We start from the raw sequence: 19429 nt of genomic DNA, 5'->3' as shown, positions 1-19429 counted from the left end.
ATAATAACGCCCAAATAAGGACCAAATGTTCGAAGTGAGTGCTGAAATTCTAAGTTAAAGAGTTGATGGAAATCCAAGTCCTATTCTTATTGGAAACCAAGTGAAAAAGGCAACCTTCAAGAATACTTCTATGTTTAAGTCAGTAAATGTTTTTATTATTATTTGAGAATGTGCTTACCTTAGTGATTTTTCGCTTCTCTTTTATAGTAATAAAGACATTACCCTGGGACTTTGCAGTTGTTTTTTCGACTTAATGTCTTGATTCTGTAACGTTCTCATTGAATGATATTTTATTACTTTTAATTTGTTTTTGTTAAAAAATTAATTAAGATTTTCATTGTTGTAACATTTTATCATCAAATAGTCTTTTTTTAATGACCATTGGGTTTTGTCCATAACAAGAAATCAAAGTAGACCTAAACAAGATGTGAAGGGAAAAATTGAAAATATAAGAGGATATTGTGATAAGTGTGAAGTGGATATGAGGTGGATGATTATTTCTTTATGTTATTAAAAATATCAAGAGAGATTATATAATTAATTGAGTTTGAAAAATTGACCCCGTATATGTATATAAATAGAGGTTTGCTCTGAAGGAAGATACACACACGAATAATAAGCTTCTTTCTCTTTATACAAAACTTTTTTCCTCTTTCTTTTATATATTCATAATATATATAATAGTAGTAAATATATAAGTTACTTCTTTTATAGTGAGATTATTATACTAGAGTCTTCTATTTATACTTCTTTAGTTTATATATCGTCTTTATTTATTCTACAATACATTATCAACACGAGACTCTAACCAAATTTTAGAAGACTCCAGGTAACAAATTTTTATTATGTCGAAACTCTCTTATCTTGAATTTAATACTCTTAATATATCTGAAAATAATTATTTATTATGGATACTTGATGCTAGAATCCATCTTGATTCAATGGCTCTTGGAGATACCATTAAGGCTGAAAATAATACATCTCAAAAGGATAAAACCAAGGCCATGATTTTTCTTTCGTCGTCATCTTGACGAAAGATAAAATGAATATCTCACATTAAAAGATCATGCAGATCTTTGGAAAGACCTTGAAAAAAGGTATAATAATCAAAAGATTGTGATACTTCCTCAATCCTGATATGTTAGAGAAAACTTTCTCGACCTTCCATGCCTCAAATGTGCTCCTGCAGCAGCAGTATCGAGAAAAAAGGATTTAAAAAATATATTCTGAGTTAATTTCTTGCCTTCTTGTTGCTGAACGCAACAATGAGTTACTTCTAAGGAATCATGAAGCGCGCCCAGCTGGCGCTGCCCTATTTTCTGAGGTAAATGCAGCAAAATCGTTACCTCAGAAGAGGTAAATGACAAGATTTTGGTAATAAGAAAAATTATAGAAGGAAGAAGAATTATATACACAAGAAAGGATCTCACTAGAAGTGGGATAAAGAAAGAAACAATGGGCAAAGTAAATCAATTAAGGATAAATGCTTCTGTTGTGGTGGAAAGGGCCATTGGTCACGTACCTGTCGTACTCCAAGGGTCCTATTTAATCTTTATCAAGCATCCTTAAAAAAGGATGACAAAGGAAAAGAAACAAATTTTGTTTCAAATGATGAAAATTCCACCACTCATTATGATGTCTTTAATTTTTTTGAGGATCCTGAAAGAAATATTGGCTATTTGATCAATCATGAAATAGTTTAATATGTGTGTTTGTTAAGTATTCATATGAATAATTTTACTGTGCATGTACTTTTACTCATTTTATTATTATTATTATTTGTCTTTGAAGAAAAATGGCATGGACATATTGTGAAGATACTTGCCTTGCGGATAGTGCAAGTTCGCACACTATTCTTAAAAGTAATATATATTTTACCCATCTTGTGCCAAAAGAAGAATATGTTAATACTATTATTGGCTCGGGCAATGTGATAGAAGGCTCCGGAAGAGCTATAATTTTGTTTCTCTGAGGAACTTGTTGAATTTCAAAGATATTCACCGAAATGGATATCATATTGAAATAGTGAATGAGGAAAATCATGAATATTTATGTATCACAACTCATGATTTAAATAAAAAAGTTATATTAGAAAAATTACCCTCACTTTCATCTGGGTTATATTATACCAAGATTAGTGCAATTGAATCACATGCCATTGTAAACCAGAAGTTTACTAGCCCAAATGAATTTATAATTTGGCATGACCGATTGGGTCATCCGAGAACAACCATGATGCGGAGAATTATTGAAAACTCCCATAGACATTCACTAAAGAACCAGAAGATTCTTAAATCTAGTGAATTTTGCTGTGCTGCATGTTCTCATCGAAAGTTAATTTTAAGGACATCACCAGTAAAGATTGGATTTGAGTCCCCTGAATTCCTAGAAAGGATTCAAGGCGATATATGTGGACCTATTCATCCACCATGTAGATCTTTTAGAAATTTTATGGTCCTAATAGACGCATCTTCGAGATTGTCACATGTGTGCTTATTATCTTCTTGCAAACTAGCGTTTGCAAGATTACTTGCTCAAATTATTCGATTAAAAGCACAATTTCCAAAAAATCTAAACAAAGCAATTCGTCTTGATAATGATGGTGAATTTACTTCCTAAGCATTTGATGCTTATTGTATGGCTAATGGAATAAGTTTTAAACATCCAGTAGCTTATATTCGCACATAAAATGGGTTAGCAGAATCACTTGTTAAATGCCTCCAATTAATTGCTAGACCCTTACTTATGAGAATAAATCTCTCAACCTCGGTTTGGGGGCATGCTATTTTACATGCTGCAACACTTATTCGTTTGAGGCCAACAAGTTATCATCAGTTCTCTCTTATACAATTAGCTTTTGCAAAGCAGCCAAATGTTTCCCATTTAAGAATATTTGGGTGTGCGATATATGTTCCTATTGTACCACCTTCTCTCACCAAAATGGGACCCCAAAGATAATTGGGGATATATGTTGGATATGATTCTCCCTCTATAGTGAGGTATCTCGAGATATAAACTGGAGATGTATTTAAAGCCCGATTTGCGGATTGTCATTTTGATGAATCAAAATTTTCAACATTAGGAGGAGAGAATAAGCTTCCTGAAAAGGAACTTAATTGGAAAGAATCATCTTTGATGCATTTAGATCCTCGATCAAGGCAATGTGAACTAGAAGTTCAAAAGATTATACATTTGCAAAGAATAGCAAAAGAATTTTCTAATGCATTTTTTGATACAAAGAGGATAACCAAATCTTATATACCAGCGGAAAATGCCCCAATTTGAATTGATGTCCCATTGGACAAATTGCCACCGACGCAAATATATGCCAGAAGCGTGGCAGGCCTGTCGTTTCCAAAGACAAAAATCCTCAAAAAAGAAAAGAGGTAAATATGATTCTTGTTAAAAAAGACATAGTAGAGACTCCTGCAGTTGTCCAAAATTCTGATATAGTTTTAATGGCAGAAGAAGTTCAGGTACCTAAAAATTGTGAAAATGACGAGATCTCGATAAATTATGTCTTTACAGGAGAAAAATGGGACCGAAATAAGACAATTGTCAATGAAATATTTCCATATAATGTGACATCAAATATCATGCATGAAAGTAAGGATCTTGAGCCAAGATTAGTCGAAGCATGTCGAAAAAGGAATGATTAGGCAAAATGGGAAGAAGCCATGAAGTCTGAGTTAGACTCACTTAGACTCACTTGGCTGAGTTAGACCTGTAGTCCATACACCAGAAGATGTAAAACCTGTTGGATACCGATGGGTATTTTTGAGAAAACGAAATGAGAAAAATGAAGTTGTGCGCTACAAAGCCCGACTTGTGGCACAAGGTTTCTCACAAAGGCCTGGTATAGATTATGAAGAAACGTATTTCCTGTAGTGGATCCGATACCATTGCGTTATTTGGTCAGTTTATCCGTATATCATAAACTACATATGTATTTAATGGATGTGGTAACAACCTACTTATACGGCTCATTAGATCGTGATATCTATATGAAAGTCCTTGAAGGACTGAAGATATCTAAACCATCCAATAAATATTCGTAGGGATTATACTCAATTAAATTGCAAAGATCTTTATATGGTCTAAAGCAATCTGGACGAATGTGATATAATCGTCTTACTGAGTATCTGACCAAAAACGGATTTAAGAATGATGATATATGCCCATGTGTTTTCATAAAGAAATCTGCATCTGGATTCATTATAATTGCTATGTACGTTGATGATTTAAATATCATTGGAACTCTTGATCGAAGAGATTCCAACATATATAAAAGCTCTAAAAGAAGAGTTTGAGATGAAAGATATTGGAAAAACTAAATTCTGTCCCGGCCTGCAGATTGAGCACACAACAAATGGGATCTTTATTTATCAAACAACAAACACAGAAAAGATCTTGAAGAGATTTTATATGGATAGGTCGCATCCATTAAGTACTCCACTGATCGTTAGATCTTTGGATGTGAATAAGAATCAATTCCATCCTAAGGAAGAAAAGGAACATATCCTTGATCATGAAGTACCATATCTTAGTACCATTGGAGCACTAATGTATCTTGCTAATAATACACGTCCCAATATATCATTTGCTGTGAATTTACTAGCAAGGTATAGTTCCTCTCCAACCAGAAGACATTGTAATGGAATTAAACAAATCTTTCGATATCTTCGAGGAACGGTTGACATGGGATTATATTATCCATATGAATCCAAGTCACCATTAGTTGGCTATGCAGATGTTGGATACTTGTTTGATTCACATAAAGGGAGATCTTAAATAGGATATCTATTCACATATGGTTGTATAGCTATATTGTGGAAGTCCACGAAACAAACGATAGCAGCAACCTTCTCTAATCATACTGAAATACTCGCGATACATGAAGCTAGTCACGACTGTTTTTGGCTCAGGAGTTTGATCCAATATATTATGTCATCATGTGGATTGATTGATCAGAAGATAGCTCCAACTGTCCTGTTTGAAGATAATACAGCATGCATTGCTCAACTTAAGGACGGATATATCAAAGACGATAGAACAAAGCATATTTCTTCCAAATTCTTCTTCACTCATGATCTTCAAAATCAAGGGACAATTGATGTCCAACAGATCCATTCAAGTAATAATCTGGCAGATTTCTTTGCAAAGTCACTCCCAAAATCCTCCTTTGAAAGATTGATACATGAGATTGGGATGTGCCGATTTCAAGACATTAAATAATGTCGACAAGAGGGGGAGACTATACTCTTTTTCCCATGATCAGGTTTTTTTCATTAGATTTTTCTTGACAAGGTTTTTAACGAGGCAGTTCCCATCACAAAGGATAATGTACTCTTTTTCCTTCACTAAAGTTTTTTTTGCATTGGGTTTTTCTTTAATAAGGTTTTAACAAGGCATAATCCTAAATGGTCATCCAAGGGGGAGTATTGTGATAAGTGTGAAGTGGATATGAGGTGGATAACAATTTCTCTATGTTATTGAGAATATCAAAAGAGATTGTATAATTAATTGAGTTTGAAAAAGTGACCTCTTATATGTATATAAATAGGAGTTTGTTCTGAAGGAAGATACACACATGAATAATAAACTTCTCTCTCTTTATACAAAATTTTTTTCTCTTTCTTTTATATGTTCTTAATATATATAATAGTAAATATATAAATTACTTCTTTTATAGTGAGATTATTATACTAGAATTTTCTATTTATACTTTTTTTAATTTATATATGATCTTTATTTATTCTACAACAGAGGGAATGGAACCGGGAAATGAAAGAGTATAAAGGTATATAAAGAGTAGGACAACAAAGCAAGAATTAATCATTTAGGTAGCGTTTGGTAGAGAGACAGAGACTGAAAGATTGAGACTGAGAGACAGAGACTAAGAGACAGAAACTAAAATAAATTTTAGTATTTTGTTTGGTGTAAAGTGAGAGATAGAAATTGAAACAAAAATAAAATTCTAATTTAATTTGGACAAAGAATAAAATTAGAATTAATTAATTAAAATGAGGGTATTTTAGGTATAAAATGTTATTAAAATTTCAGTCTATGTCTCTAAAAATTTCAGTCCCTTGTATCTCTACTTTTTAGAGGTACTGAAATACTGAAATTTTGGAGACAGAAACAAAAATTTTAGTACCAATTTCTGAGCCAATAAACATAATACTCTATCTCAATCTTTCAGTCTCTATCTTAATATCTCAAAACAAACATTATCTTACTAATTACACGGCCAAAATACCTTAATCACTAAGTACAATTAATAATAATAAAAATGCGAATAAGAGGACAACAAAGCAAGAATATCTTAAGCTTGCTTTCATGATTAGTACAAAATTAGGAATGTCAATGACATGTTGAACCGGACACAATGTGGCAACGTGTAAGCTATTCATTATAGAAACGACTTCATAACAAGGATCGAGGATGTTCATAATTAGGGGAATATGAGTATTTTTAATTCTAATGTGAACATGTATATATAACATTTGTATAAAATTTGGAAAAAGCGTGTTGTGCTGTGTTGTTGGGATTTGTGTAGATCACAAAGAATAACATATAACGGCAACTGTGCTTGGTTCTTTCTTTAAAAATTGGTTCGTTCTTTCTTTCCTTTCTTTGGTACGAAAATGCCCTTCGATGGCTTTTGCATAGATACATTTCCCAAGTTGTTGAATAATATTATATGTTAAATTATTATGTAAAAATGAGACTTTAAATGTTTAATAAAATAAGAGTAAAGTATTATTTTTATTTCTAATATTTAAAATAAATTTTAAAATTATTTATAATATTTAAATTATTTTATTTAAGTTTTTAATATTTTAAAATTGTTTCAATATCGTCTTGTTGTTAAAAATCTGTTAACAAAATTGACAACGAGATAAAATTGAGATGATTTAAAACGTTAAAAATTTAAATAAGACGAAAACGTGATACATCAAATAAAATAAAAATAAATTTTAACAGAATGAATTGTATTACGAATTCAACTAAATTTTATAAATTTTATTTTTAATTTTAAAAAATTTTAATTTTATCTTTCAATAATATTAATTTTTTATATTAGATAATTATTCAATTATTTTTTTAATTACATCTAAATAAATTACTCTTAGTCACATTATTTTTATTCTAAATAAATTTATTTTTTAATTTTACTCTTAATCACATTACTTTTATTCTAAATAAATTTATCTTTTATTAAGAGCAAAACTAAAAAATAAATGGAACAATTATCTATCGTAAAAAAATTAAAATTATTAAAGAAACAACTAAAATTTATTAAAAAGTTAAAAATTAAATTTAATTAAATTAAGCATTAAATAAGTTCGGTAGATTAGAGACAAAAAGATATAATTTATATTTTATTATATATGTATATGTTCTTTTTTTCATTTTTCAAAAATTTATATACTAGTTATTCTATAAATATGAGTAAAAATCTTGAATTTTTGATGCAATATGTTCTGTTAAAATTTATTATTATTACTTGATTTGATAATTTTTTTTTAAGAATAATGTAAAATTTTTGTATCAAATATTTTCGTTTTATTTAAGTCTCTAATATTTTATAATCGTCTAAATTTTGTTCCACTATCAATTCTATTAATAGACCACTAATAATAGGATAATATTAAAAAGATTTGGAAATCTTAAAAATTTAAATAAGATTATTTAAATATTAAAAGTAACTTTAAAATTTATTCTAAATATTAGAGGACAAAAATAATATTTTATTCATAAAATAAAAGTATTTACTTTGCTCTATTTGAAGGCTGCCACATTGTAATAATTAATCAAATATAATAAAGCTTGTAAAAGCCAACAGCAGGCGAGTAGCTCTTGAATGTTAATCCAGCGGATTAGAAATCATAATGAATCAATTATATTATGCGCACAATATATATATATATATATATATATATATATATTTTTTTGTAAAAAAATTATTTTCATTCATAAAAAATAAACCACATAAAATAAAAAAATTATTTTCATTCATTAAAAAGTAAACCACATAAAATTTTAATGAATATAAATAGAAAAATTTATAAGAAGTATAATATTTGACTACAAAAGAGAAGAGAGAAACGGAAGGTCACCACTGTTAAGAGTGAGACAGCGAACCCTCCACCACCACTATGTATATTTTCGTACACTATGTGTGTGTTTTTCTTTATGGGTTTATATAAAATAATAAAATAAAAAAATAAAAAAATTTGAACAATATTTTATATTTTGTATTTAAACAAATTAATAAATATAAATAGATAAAATAAATATGAATTTTGAAGAAAATTAAATATAAAAAATGTTAAAATTATAGAGAAAGATAGAAATAATAAATTAAAAAAAATGGTAAAAAAAAGACCTTATTTAAAAGAAATTAATATTCAAATTAACCTCTAAAATTTACCAAAATCTTCAAATTGACTATTCAAATTTCAATGGTCTCAATTTGGATGTATATGCTCAGACTTTTCAAAAATATGGTGTTGAAAGAAATTGTTATATGCCCAAACTTTTCAATAATAACTCTTATCCATTGAAATCGATTTCCTTACCTTTATTTCACTATATTCGAACTTTTTGTTTTGAACACCATCACCACTGTTGTGATCACCTCAAACAACCACCAAAGTTTAATGGTAATTTGCTTCTGGATACACCCCTAATGTGTTTTAAGAAGTTCCAATATCGCCTTTTGCCACCTCCTTTTCATGCTTTAGAAAGGAAAAAGATCCTCTCCAATTTTTTTAACAATTGATAGAATCCAGTGTGATCTATCACCTTTGATTCTATGAGTGGGATCAGAAATAAATAAGAGAGAGAACGCAATGAATGGTTAAATTGAACACTGGATACCATCCAGTTTTTTTCTCACTGGAGAGGATCCACTCCCCTTTAGAAAACGTTTGTTTTATGTTTATATCCTATCCATAAAATTATGTTTAGTTTTGAAAACATAACAAGTAATAAGGACAAAACATAAAAGATAGAAATATAAATATCAGTATTTTTATATTTTGTTATAAGATATAACAAATAATAAAAAAATTTAATTAATCTTTATTTTTTTTCTTGACATAAAATTTAAAAAGAAAAATAAAATGGTAAAAATATAATTATAAAAAACTAATAGTAATAATAAAAAGAAAAAATAATTTGTGTCTCTGCTTAGTGTCTTTGTATCTCTTATAAAATACACTAATTCAGTGTTCCAAAACGCAATGTTTCTGTCTATGCCTAAGATTGCATTTGTTTACAGGTACGGGACAATGGAACAAGGATACAAAGATACAAAAACATGTTTGGTAGATGAGACATTGTTGCGGACTCGAGTTCCAACCTTAGTAGCCCAATGAAGATCCAACCCTTAAGCCCAATTCGGCCTCTTTGGCCCAAGTATCCGAGACCTTTCGGTTAGCCTCAACTTACTCTGTCAATCATATTCGGATGCGAATCGTATTTTTCCCGTTTAGAATATTTTTAATATCGGGAAAGTATTCATATAAGGGGAGTTTCGGACTCTCCCTAGGTAAGACACATACAAACCCTAAAAACTTAGCCTCTAAGATCCATTCTGACTTGGGAGTCAAAATTTCTTTGCAGGTCCACCCCCACCCCCCCCCCCCCGCCATTCACACAAAAGACTCGGAAGTAGTGTAGCTCGTTAATCTTGTTAGGTCGCAGATCCCATCGTTCCAGGTCAGTTCTGAACGTTGGCGCCATCTGTGGGAATCTGCTAATAGAAAGGTCCAATGGCTTCTGTGCCAATTGACAACTAGAATCTGTTGGAAGATAACGGTGAATACAATCTCCTGGAAAATCATGCGCCAAACAGGGTTTGAGTCCCAAACATGGTCCACACAGTAGCGACGCCCAGTCACCATCCACAAAATAGACAGAAGTCGAACCTAGAAGCCAACTCGTGTCCCTTCGGTGGGATGGGGTCTGATAATGCCCGGATCATTCTAGAATTATGTCACAGGTTACAGAACCTTAACAGAGAGGTTGTTGCTATTAGCCAAGTTTTGAAGAGAATTCGAAAACACAACCCTAGGAAAGGTGTTGCGCTGGTTTGCCATAACGGCAAACCGGAAGACGATAAGGAAGAACTAACCAAACCACTCTTACAACAGCAGCTCGTGCTCCCCAAGTAACAAAGGGCGCGAGCACCATGATCATGGGCACGAAAGGTCCCCAACAGGAAAAGGGAGGCGACACAATGAACCTATTGTCTTGGGAGGCACTTTCTTTGCCATTAGGGTCCTCTGGATTCGCCTACTGAAGCACTTTAATAAGCCAACAGACATGTGATATGATGGTAGCAAGGATCCCCAAGAACACATAATCGCATTCGAAGCTTGGATGAACTTGGAAGGGGTCTCTGTTGCAGTATGCTGCCGAGGTTTTCCTGTAACACTCACTAGTCCCGCAATCAAATGGTTCAACTCCATACCGCAAGGGTCTATCGCGTGCTTCTCGGAATATCCCAAATATTCTTAGCCCAGTTTACCACTAGAATTGCCAAGGCTAAGCACCCCAAAAACCTCCTAGGAGTGATCTAGCGAGAAATAAATCCACCAGGAAGTACATGAATTGATTCAACAAGGAATGTCTAGAGATCAACGGCCTCAAGAATTTAATCGCAAGCCTTTGCCTAACCAATGGGCTAAAACATGAGGATTTCCTAAAGCACTTAACCACCAAGATCATATGGACCATGCACGAGATTTAAAATGTAGTGAGGGAGTACATAAATGATAAGGAAGTAAGCCAGGTTGTGGCGGCAAACAAACGGAACGCCACTAATGCCCCTCAGCGACAAGGCGGCCCATCCCAGCCCATTAGAGATGGGGCTAAAGACCATGTGAGCAAGCCTCTTTGACCCTTGAGAATCGAGAAGTTTACCAACTACACACGTCTGACCTCCCCAATTGCAGAAGTCTACCAGTAAATAGCTAACTGGGGCGTGAATGAACTGGGGAAAACAAGTCCTTATACTGTGATTATCATCGAGGTTACCGACACAGAATGTAAGATTATTTCAATCTAAAAGATGCCCTGGAGCAAGCAATCCAAGGCAGAAAGCTTCTCTGGTCACGAACCAAGGAAGCTTACCCAAGAGAGGTCACCTGAGGGAGAAGAGGGGTGATGTGAGCAAAACCGTCAGTTAAGAATTTCTTCTCGGTAAAGGAGACTTAACCTCGTTGCAAGTATAACTCTCAACCAACAAGTAATGCTCAATCAAAGTTTAAAATTTCTAAATAATCGAGAGTAATCAAACCTCGGGTCGTTCTCCGTAGGAACTAGTGACAACGAGTGCATACAATTTTGGTTGTAGAAAGCAAGGGGTTTGTTCAATGATAAGGAAGCAAACAAATAAAGGAATTAAATAACTAGACAAAATTGCAATTAATAAACTAATAAAGGAATAAAAGAACTATGTATGCAATATAAACAAGTAAGACTATAAAGTGATGAAAAAGTGATTTAAAACATAAATGAAACCTTAACTTGGGATGAGTTATGGAATCCTTTCCTTGCCATAACCACAACTATGATAATTATGATGGATTAATCTCACTAAGTCAACCCTTAACATCGAAGGATAAGTCAAGTGAGCATAATTGTTATTAATCCACAAATCCTAGCTAACTTATTAATCAACAACTCACAAGGTTGTTTTGTTCTTTCTCTCTTCTATGTTCCATAAAATTCATTCAAGCAAGTTTTAAAAATAATTTTCCAAATCAATTCAATAGAATGCCCTTGAAACAAAATTCTTGAAAATTTTTGTTGTTTTTCACCAAAGTTATTTTCTATATATGTATGTATGTATGTTGTGATGGATGCAATTTTTCAAAATTTCCTAGTTCTATTCCTAATTTTCAACAAGCAAAAAGTAACATGAACAATTAGGATCAAAATGAACTAGGCATATGCTATTCACAATATCCAATCACAACTTCTATCTATAAAATATATAACATGCAACAATGCATAATGTAATAACTATGGATGAGCTAAATTGTATATATATACTAGAAGAGAGTGCAATGCAACAATTAAAAATACTCAAAATATCTACAAGAAACATAATAAAAAAACAAAAATGAAAGTGCAAAGTGTTTGGGAAAAGAAAGTTTACTCCCCAAAATGGCGAATCCTTTCCCACACTTAAGCTTTGCACGGTCCTCCGTGCACGAACACAATCCGGGAAGAATGGTTCTACGGTCCTCCATCTTCTGCTGGTGGATGCGGGGGCTCAAATTGTGGCAAAATCTCCAAGTCCAATGCGGGCTTGGCATCTCCATCCTTGGTGTCCTCCTCCTCTTCCGGCTCTTTGCTGTTATGTCTCATTCTCAAAAAGAGTCAATAAGGTATAATTAGGAATCATAGGGCAAGTAGCACAAAAGGATAAAGGGGGGAAAAGGCTAATAAGCATCTAATTGAGGAAGTTGCATGGTGGTGTGGTATGAGGAAAATGAGCCATGTGTGTATTCCAATAATGTGCGTGATTAGAACACACACAACGGCCGGTTAAAATGGCATCCACACGATCAAAAAGGTAAACATGAATTCCTCAATTAAATGGCCTAAGTTGCAAGCAATAGATGAACATCAATTACGGACAAGCATACTTAGGCAACTACCACAAGAGTGAATTGAGTTTAGGAATTATTGGATATTGAAGTTGTGCATGTGAAGGTGCAAAATTGATAGAAACAATAACCAATTTAATAATGAACCAAAAACTCCTTATTTCATCATGAAACATAAAGAAAGGGTCACATGGTAAGATACTTGTTACAAAAAAGTGGCACACTTGATAAGGATCAAGTTGAGTCACTCAAACAAATGCAAAGCATTAACAAGGAACAAGTATCGGTTATGTGATGAATTTGATATGAAAATCATGATGAACAAGTAATTTCAACTCAATTCACTAATTCAATGCACTTACATGATTTGTCCTAGTGGTACAATTAAAACATGAGTAATCAAACCCACTAGATACTAGTAAATTAAGGCAAAGTATAAGTGCATTGATGAAATTCACTCAACAAGCAACCCAATCAATATCAAACAAACACTTGCAACTTATTCAATCAACAAGCAACTAAACTAAAACTAATATAATTACTAAAATAAAAAATGAAGCACAAACAAAACGGACATGAACAAGCGTAAAATAAGGTGAAAGGGGGAGAAGAGAGGGATGAAATGGTGGAAGTGTGTTAGGGCTCAAATGGGAGAAAATAAAAAAATGCCCAAAATAGCACTTGTGCATGCGCACAGGCATGTGTGCATACGCACAAAAAGGTAAAACAGGGGGTGTGTGCGCTCGCACAAATCATGCGAACGCTCTGGACAAAAGGGGGTGTAAGGGTTGTACGTACGCACCAGTGTGTGCGCACGCACAGGATACTCTCTTTTTTTTGAAAGATCATGTGTGCGTCCGCACACAGTTCCATGCGCACGAATAGGGGCGAAAAGGGTAGGGGTTCATCCGCATTGGCTGTGCTAACGCTCCCACCAGAGTGGTTGCAAGTTGGTGTGCGGACGCACAGAGGGCGCGATAAGGACCATGCCTGCGCACGCACAGACCAAAATAAACAAGGGAGCGCCCACGCACAGACCGTGCTGGCGCTGTGAACAGAGGGCAATACAAAGAGTGTGTAGGCGTACAGTCATGTACGCTCGCACAGGTCACGAAACTCACAGTTGTGTGTACACGCACAGCAGCGTGTGTACGCACAGATGCCCTGTTTTGCAAAAAAATTTTCCTTCTTTTCTAAGGTGTTATGCCTTAGCTCAACCAACATTTCAACCCCAAAACATTCGAAACATCACAAAATCATTATCCATATGCAAATTAACCTACTAAACTCAAAACTAAACCAATCCTAGGCTAACAAAGACAAGCAAACATGCAATAAACTAGGACTATAAATAAATAGAAAGGGTAAGAAAGATGTTACCATGGTGGGGTGTCTCCCACCTAGCACTTTAGTTTATAGTCCTAAGTTGGACTTTTTTGAGGAGATTCTTGCTAGGGTGGCTTGTATTTCCACTTTTCCTTAAATCTCCAGCCAAGCTTGCACTTTAATGCTCCTCCGGGATCCCATATTCGAGGTATCCGCTCTCCTTCTTGTGGATTTCTATGCTCCAAGCCGGCTGAACAAGTCCTCAATCAACCCTTGTAGTAACCCAACATTGCCTAGAAATCACCCAATTGTGCTCTACACACCACTTGAACTCCAATTCTTGAATTGATTTTCTTGAATAACCTTGGACTCCTTTTGCAACCCACACTCCTTTCTCCACCATGTACAAACCCAAGAAGGACCTTGAGTTGGTAGTCCGTCTCCAAGATAGCATATTGATGGGGGCTAATGAAGCTCAAAGGTGAAATTGCCACCCACTCAATATGTTCTTGGACTGGAATTGCTTCCTCACCAACTTCCTCTTCCCCATCACTCAAATCATAATAAGGAGGTTGTGAGAAGTCTACCTCCATGTTTCTCTCATAATCAATGGGAGAAAGCTCATGAGGATCATTAAGGGGATTGATCAAGGAGGACAAAAAATTATTAATGATGGAATCCTCCTCTTGATCAATATCCCTCAACTCCTCCTTTCTCTCTTCCGGTTCACATATTTTCCTTTCTTCTTCTAGTTGCACTTCAAGCTCTAACCCTTCTTTTTTCCCTTGTGGCTCCATGCTCTCCTCTTCACTACAAGCCTTAATTGATCCCTCACATTCCTCAAGAGGAATGCTTTAATCAGATGAGCGTAGGAGGATTAAGCGATTTACTGCTTTACCTATGGTAGCCATGAACTCCCTTTGTGTCCTTCGGAATCCTTCTTGCTCTTGGAGAAAAGGCTTGAAGGTATTGATGGTCTTGGGTCAAGGGTAGGAAAGCTTCACAATTAGGTAAGAGGGAAGGTTCATTGGTCGGGAAGAAGGTTGGAAATGTGTGAGGTAGTTCATGTTGATGAGTATCTTGAGGTGGTGTGTAAGAAGGTGTATGGTGGTAGTGGTGTGGTGATTGAAAATATGGTGATTGAGGGTTATGTTGAGGGTAGGGGTCATAGGTATATGGTGGTGGAGGTGTATAGTTATAGTGAAATCCACCATATCCTTGGTTTGGGTATGCATATTGGGGAGGGTATGGTTCATTGTAATATGGAGGAGGTCGCTCCTCCCAAAATTGATACTCCAAACCCATGATGCAATCCACAATTGAAGTTATCAAACCCTACAAAATGATCACAACCAAACTCCAAACCAATAGGGTGATAACTGATAGAGAAAATGGAAAATAAAAATTAAAGACATCAAGTGACAAAAGAAATAAAATGCTAATTATCAACAAAATCAAACAAACAACCAAAAAGTATATATTCACACTATTCACAGATTTACAACAACCAAAATATAGCACTCATGACGCTAGCTCCCTGGCAACGGCGCCAAAAACTTGATGTGAGTAAAACCATCGGTTAAGAATTCCTTCTCCGTAAAGGAGACTTAACCTCGTTGCAAGTATAGCTTTCAACCAACAAGTAATGCTCAATCAAAGTTAAAAATTTCTAAATAACCGAGAGTAATCAAACCTCGGGTCGTTCTCCCTAGGAACTAGTGACAACGAGTGCATACAATTTTAGTTGTAGAAAGCAATGGTTTTTTCAATGATAAGGAAGCAAACAAATAAAGGAATTAAAGAACTAGACAGAATTGCAATTAATAACCTAATAAAGGAATAAAAGAACTATGTATGCAATATAAACAAGTAAGACTATAAAGTGATGAAAATGTGATTTAAAACATAAATGAAACCTTGACTTGGGATGAGTTATGGAATCCTTTCCTTGCCATAACCAAAACTATGATAATTATGATGGATTAATCTCACTAAGTCAACCCTTAACATCGAAGGATAAGTCAAGTGAGCATAATTGTTATTAATCCACAAATCCTAGCTAACTTACTAATTACCTTAGTAAAAAGCTAGCATTAGTGGAAACAATAACAAGTAACAACCCAAGAATTATCACTAAATGTTGGACATTATGGCTCTAGTAATCCATAAGCTCATTTTTTCCAAGTCAAGAGGTGAAAATTACCCCATAATCAAAATTGACATTTCATCAAACACATGGAGGGCATAAATATAAAACATGGCAAAATTGGGAAAATGGTAAAAGCTATGAACCATAAATGATCAAAATCAATAAAAGCAACTCAAACAAACATATAAAAGCCATCAAACATCAAATTAAACAACTAGGAATCCGAAATTGGAAGACTATGTATGTATTGATAAAAGGAAATTAAAGTAGAAGATAGTGTAGAACAAGTAGTGCAATAAAAGAGGAATTAAAGAAATACTTACAATGAGATAGCAAAATCCAAGAACAAAATTGAAGTATAAAATGCTACATTGAAACCCTAATTAAAAACCCTAAGAGAGAAAAGCTAAAACTAAACTACTCTAAAACTACTCCTAAAAACTATTCTGTGAAGTATGGTAATGTATGTTATCATATGGTGTTGCTTCCCCCTTTAAATATGCTTCAAAGCCTTCAAAAATGGGCCAAAAAGTCCCCAAAACGCGATTTCACGTGAAATTTTAATGGAGGCACGCGCTGGTACCTGTGCGGACGCACAGGTCTGTGCATGGGCACAGATGCTGATTTTCCTCCTCTGTGTGGGCACAGGTCCTGATTTCCATTCTGCCCTGAGCATGGGCACAGCCTGTGCGTGGGCACAGGTCCTGATTTTGAACCCTTTGCGTGCGCACAGAAGGTGTGTGGACGCACAGGTCCTGATTTTGACCCTTGTGCGTGGGCACAGGCTAAAATGCTTTTCTCCTTTGTTTTCTTCATGTTTTTTCCTTTTTTGCATGTTCTCTTCCACTTCTACCAAACCATTCTTGCCTCTAGTACCTGAAATCACTCAACAAACATATCACAGCATCGAATGGAATAAAAGTGAGATTAAATTGCTCAATTTAACCACAAAAATGCATGTTTTCACATTTAGGCTCACTTTACGGATCAAACACAAAAGTATGCTATTTTGGTGAATAAGTGTGAGTTTATGTGATGAAATCCATCCAATTCAAGCTAAAATATATCGTCAAAGATGGATCATCAAGGGGTGCAACCCCAGAATTGTCAGAACACCCCCAAGGGACGAAAATGAACACGGATCCCACCATTGTGGTCAACGTTGTGGTCAGACGACCAGGTGAAAGATCTAAGTCCTCCCAAAGGAAAGAGATCAAAATCCTTACGGCAACCACCTCGGAACATCAAAAGCCACCCACATTCCCGAACTTCACTTTTGGCCCACAAGACTACCTACTCGGAGACATGGCCAACGATCCACCCGTGGTCATTACGCCTAGGGTAGGAATATGTATTATTATATAAAGGATTTTGGTTGACATGGGTGTCGACTCCAATAGATTATTCTGAAATACTTTTGATGACCTAGAACTCAAGGATACAAATTTGCAAACCCACCAACACAATGTAGTCAGTCTAGGAGACTTCTTCATCAAGCCAGATGGGGGCAGTCAGGCTTCCAATTTGTATTGGAAGAAACAAGAAGAGAATGGTCATGGCTAATTTCGTTGTACGTAAAGACTTCATGGCTTATAATGTCATTTTAGGAAGAAAAATCATAAATGACTTCTATGTAGTGGTGTTTACTAGGTTTTTGACTATGAAGTCTTGGGTAGATGATAGGACTATTGGAACTATCCACGGTGATACGGAATGAGCAATTGCCTGTAACAACGCCAGCTTATCCCTTCGCAAGAAATCTCGTGACACCGTAAGTATATTCATCGTCGATTTGTACACAAGGCTAGAAGAGCGCCCTTGACCAGAATCAGAAGGAGACCTAGAGAAAGAACAGATAGTCGATGCGGAGGAAAAATACACTTTCCTTACCGAAACTTACCTTACGATCTCAACCCCCCTAATAGCTGTCTTAAAACAAAATGGAGATTTGTTTGCGTGGAGTCCTGCTGCCATGCCAGGGATAGATCCAGGGTTCACGTCTCACAAGCTTGCCATAAAGTTAAAAGCAAATTCCGTGGTACAAAAGCGACAAAAGATGTTGCCGAATAGGGCAGTAGAGGTTAGAAAGCAGACTGCTAGCCTTTTCTAGGGTGGATTCATCCAGGAACTTACCTACGTGACTTAGCTTTCAAACTTAGTGCTTGTAAAAAAACTAGCAAAAAGTGGAGAACGTTCACAGATTACTCGGACCTCAACAAAGCTTACCCCGACTCTTTATTACTACCCAGCATTGATAACCTGGTTGACTTGGCTTCCGGATACAAATATCTGAGCTTTATGGATACTTACTCTGGTTATAATCACATATTGATAAACCGACATGAAAAATAAAAGACGACATTTATCATGCTAGACGGTATTACTGCTACACAATTATGCCATTCGACCTAAAGAACGCTGGCGCCACATATCAGTAGCTCATGACGAAGATTTTCCAAGACCAGATCGTTAGAGCAAGAGAAGTGTATGTTGACGACATGCTTGTCAAAACTATAAGAGCGGAATCTCTATTAGAAGATCTGTAACTGGTGTTCCAATCCCTTCACAAGCACAGAATCTGCTTAAATCCAGCGAAGTGCACTTTCGCACTGGAGGCCAAAAAGTTCCTTGGCTTCATGATAACATAGCGGTGAGTCATGGCCAACTTGGAAAAATGTGATGCGATTATTCGGATGACTAGCCCGAGATCTGTTAAAGATGTCTAGAGGTTAACAGGGTGGCTCACAGCCCTTTTCCGATTCCTAGGAGTCTTAGCCCAAAAGATTTACCCTTCTTTAACTTAATGAAGAAAGGCATCACTTTCTAATGAACAGAAGAATGCAAGGAATCTTTCTTCCACTTCAAAAATCTTTTAACGGAACCTCTAGTGCTAGCAAAACCAAAGGTCGGGGATACACAACAGTCCCGATATACTTCATTAGTAAAATGCAAAGTTACAATATTCGTTGCTAGAAAAGTTGATTTTTGCCTTGCTCATCTCTTCAAGACGGCTAAGACAATATTTTCAAAGCCATCAGATCGTGGTTCGAATAGATCAACCCATCAGGCAAGTGCTCCAAAAACCCGACTTGGTGGGTAGAATGATGACTTGGTCCGTGGAGTTATCGCAATTGGATATTGCATATCATCCAAGGCAATCCATCAAGGCTTAAGCCATGGCGGATTTTCTGGCTGAAATAGCCAACCAAGACCATGACTCACATCCAGTCGGAAACTAAGGGAGCCTCGATGTTTACATAACACACCCACTCTTGGGGGTCGAAGAGAAAGAGCTCGTCATTTTCCTCCACAGCACCCCTACCCT

This window comes from Arachis stenosperma, chromosome 3 (genome assembly GCF_014773155.1).
Source record: "Arachis stenosperma cultivar V10309 chromosome 3, arast.V10309.gnm1.PFL2, whole genome shotgun sequence".
NCBI classification, from domain to species: Eukaryota; Viridiplantae; Streptophyta; class Magnoliopsida; order Fabales; family Fabaceae; genus Arachis; species Arachis stenosperma.
Note: the sequence above shows the minus strand (reverse complement) of the source record.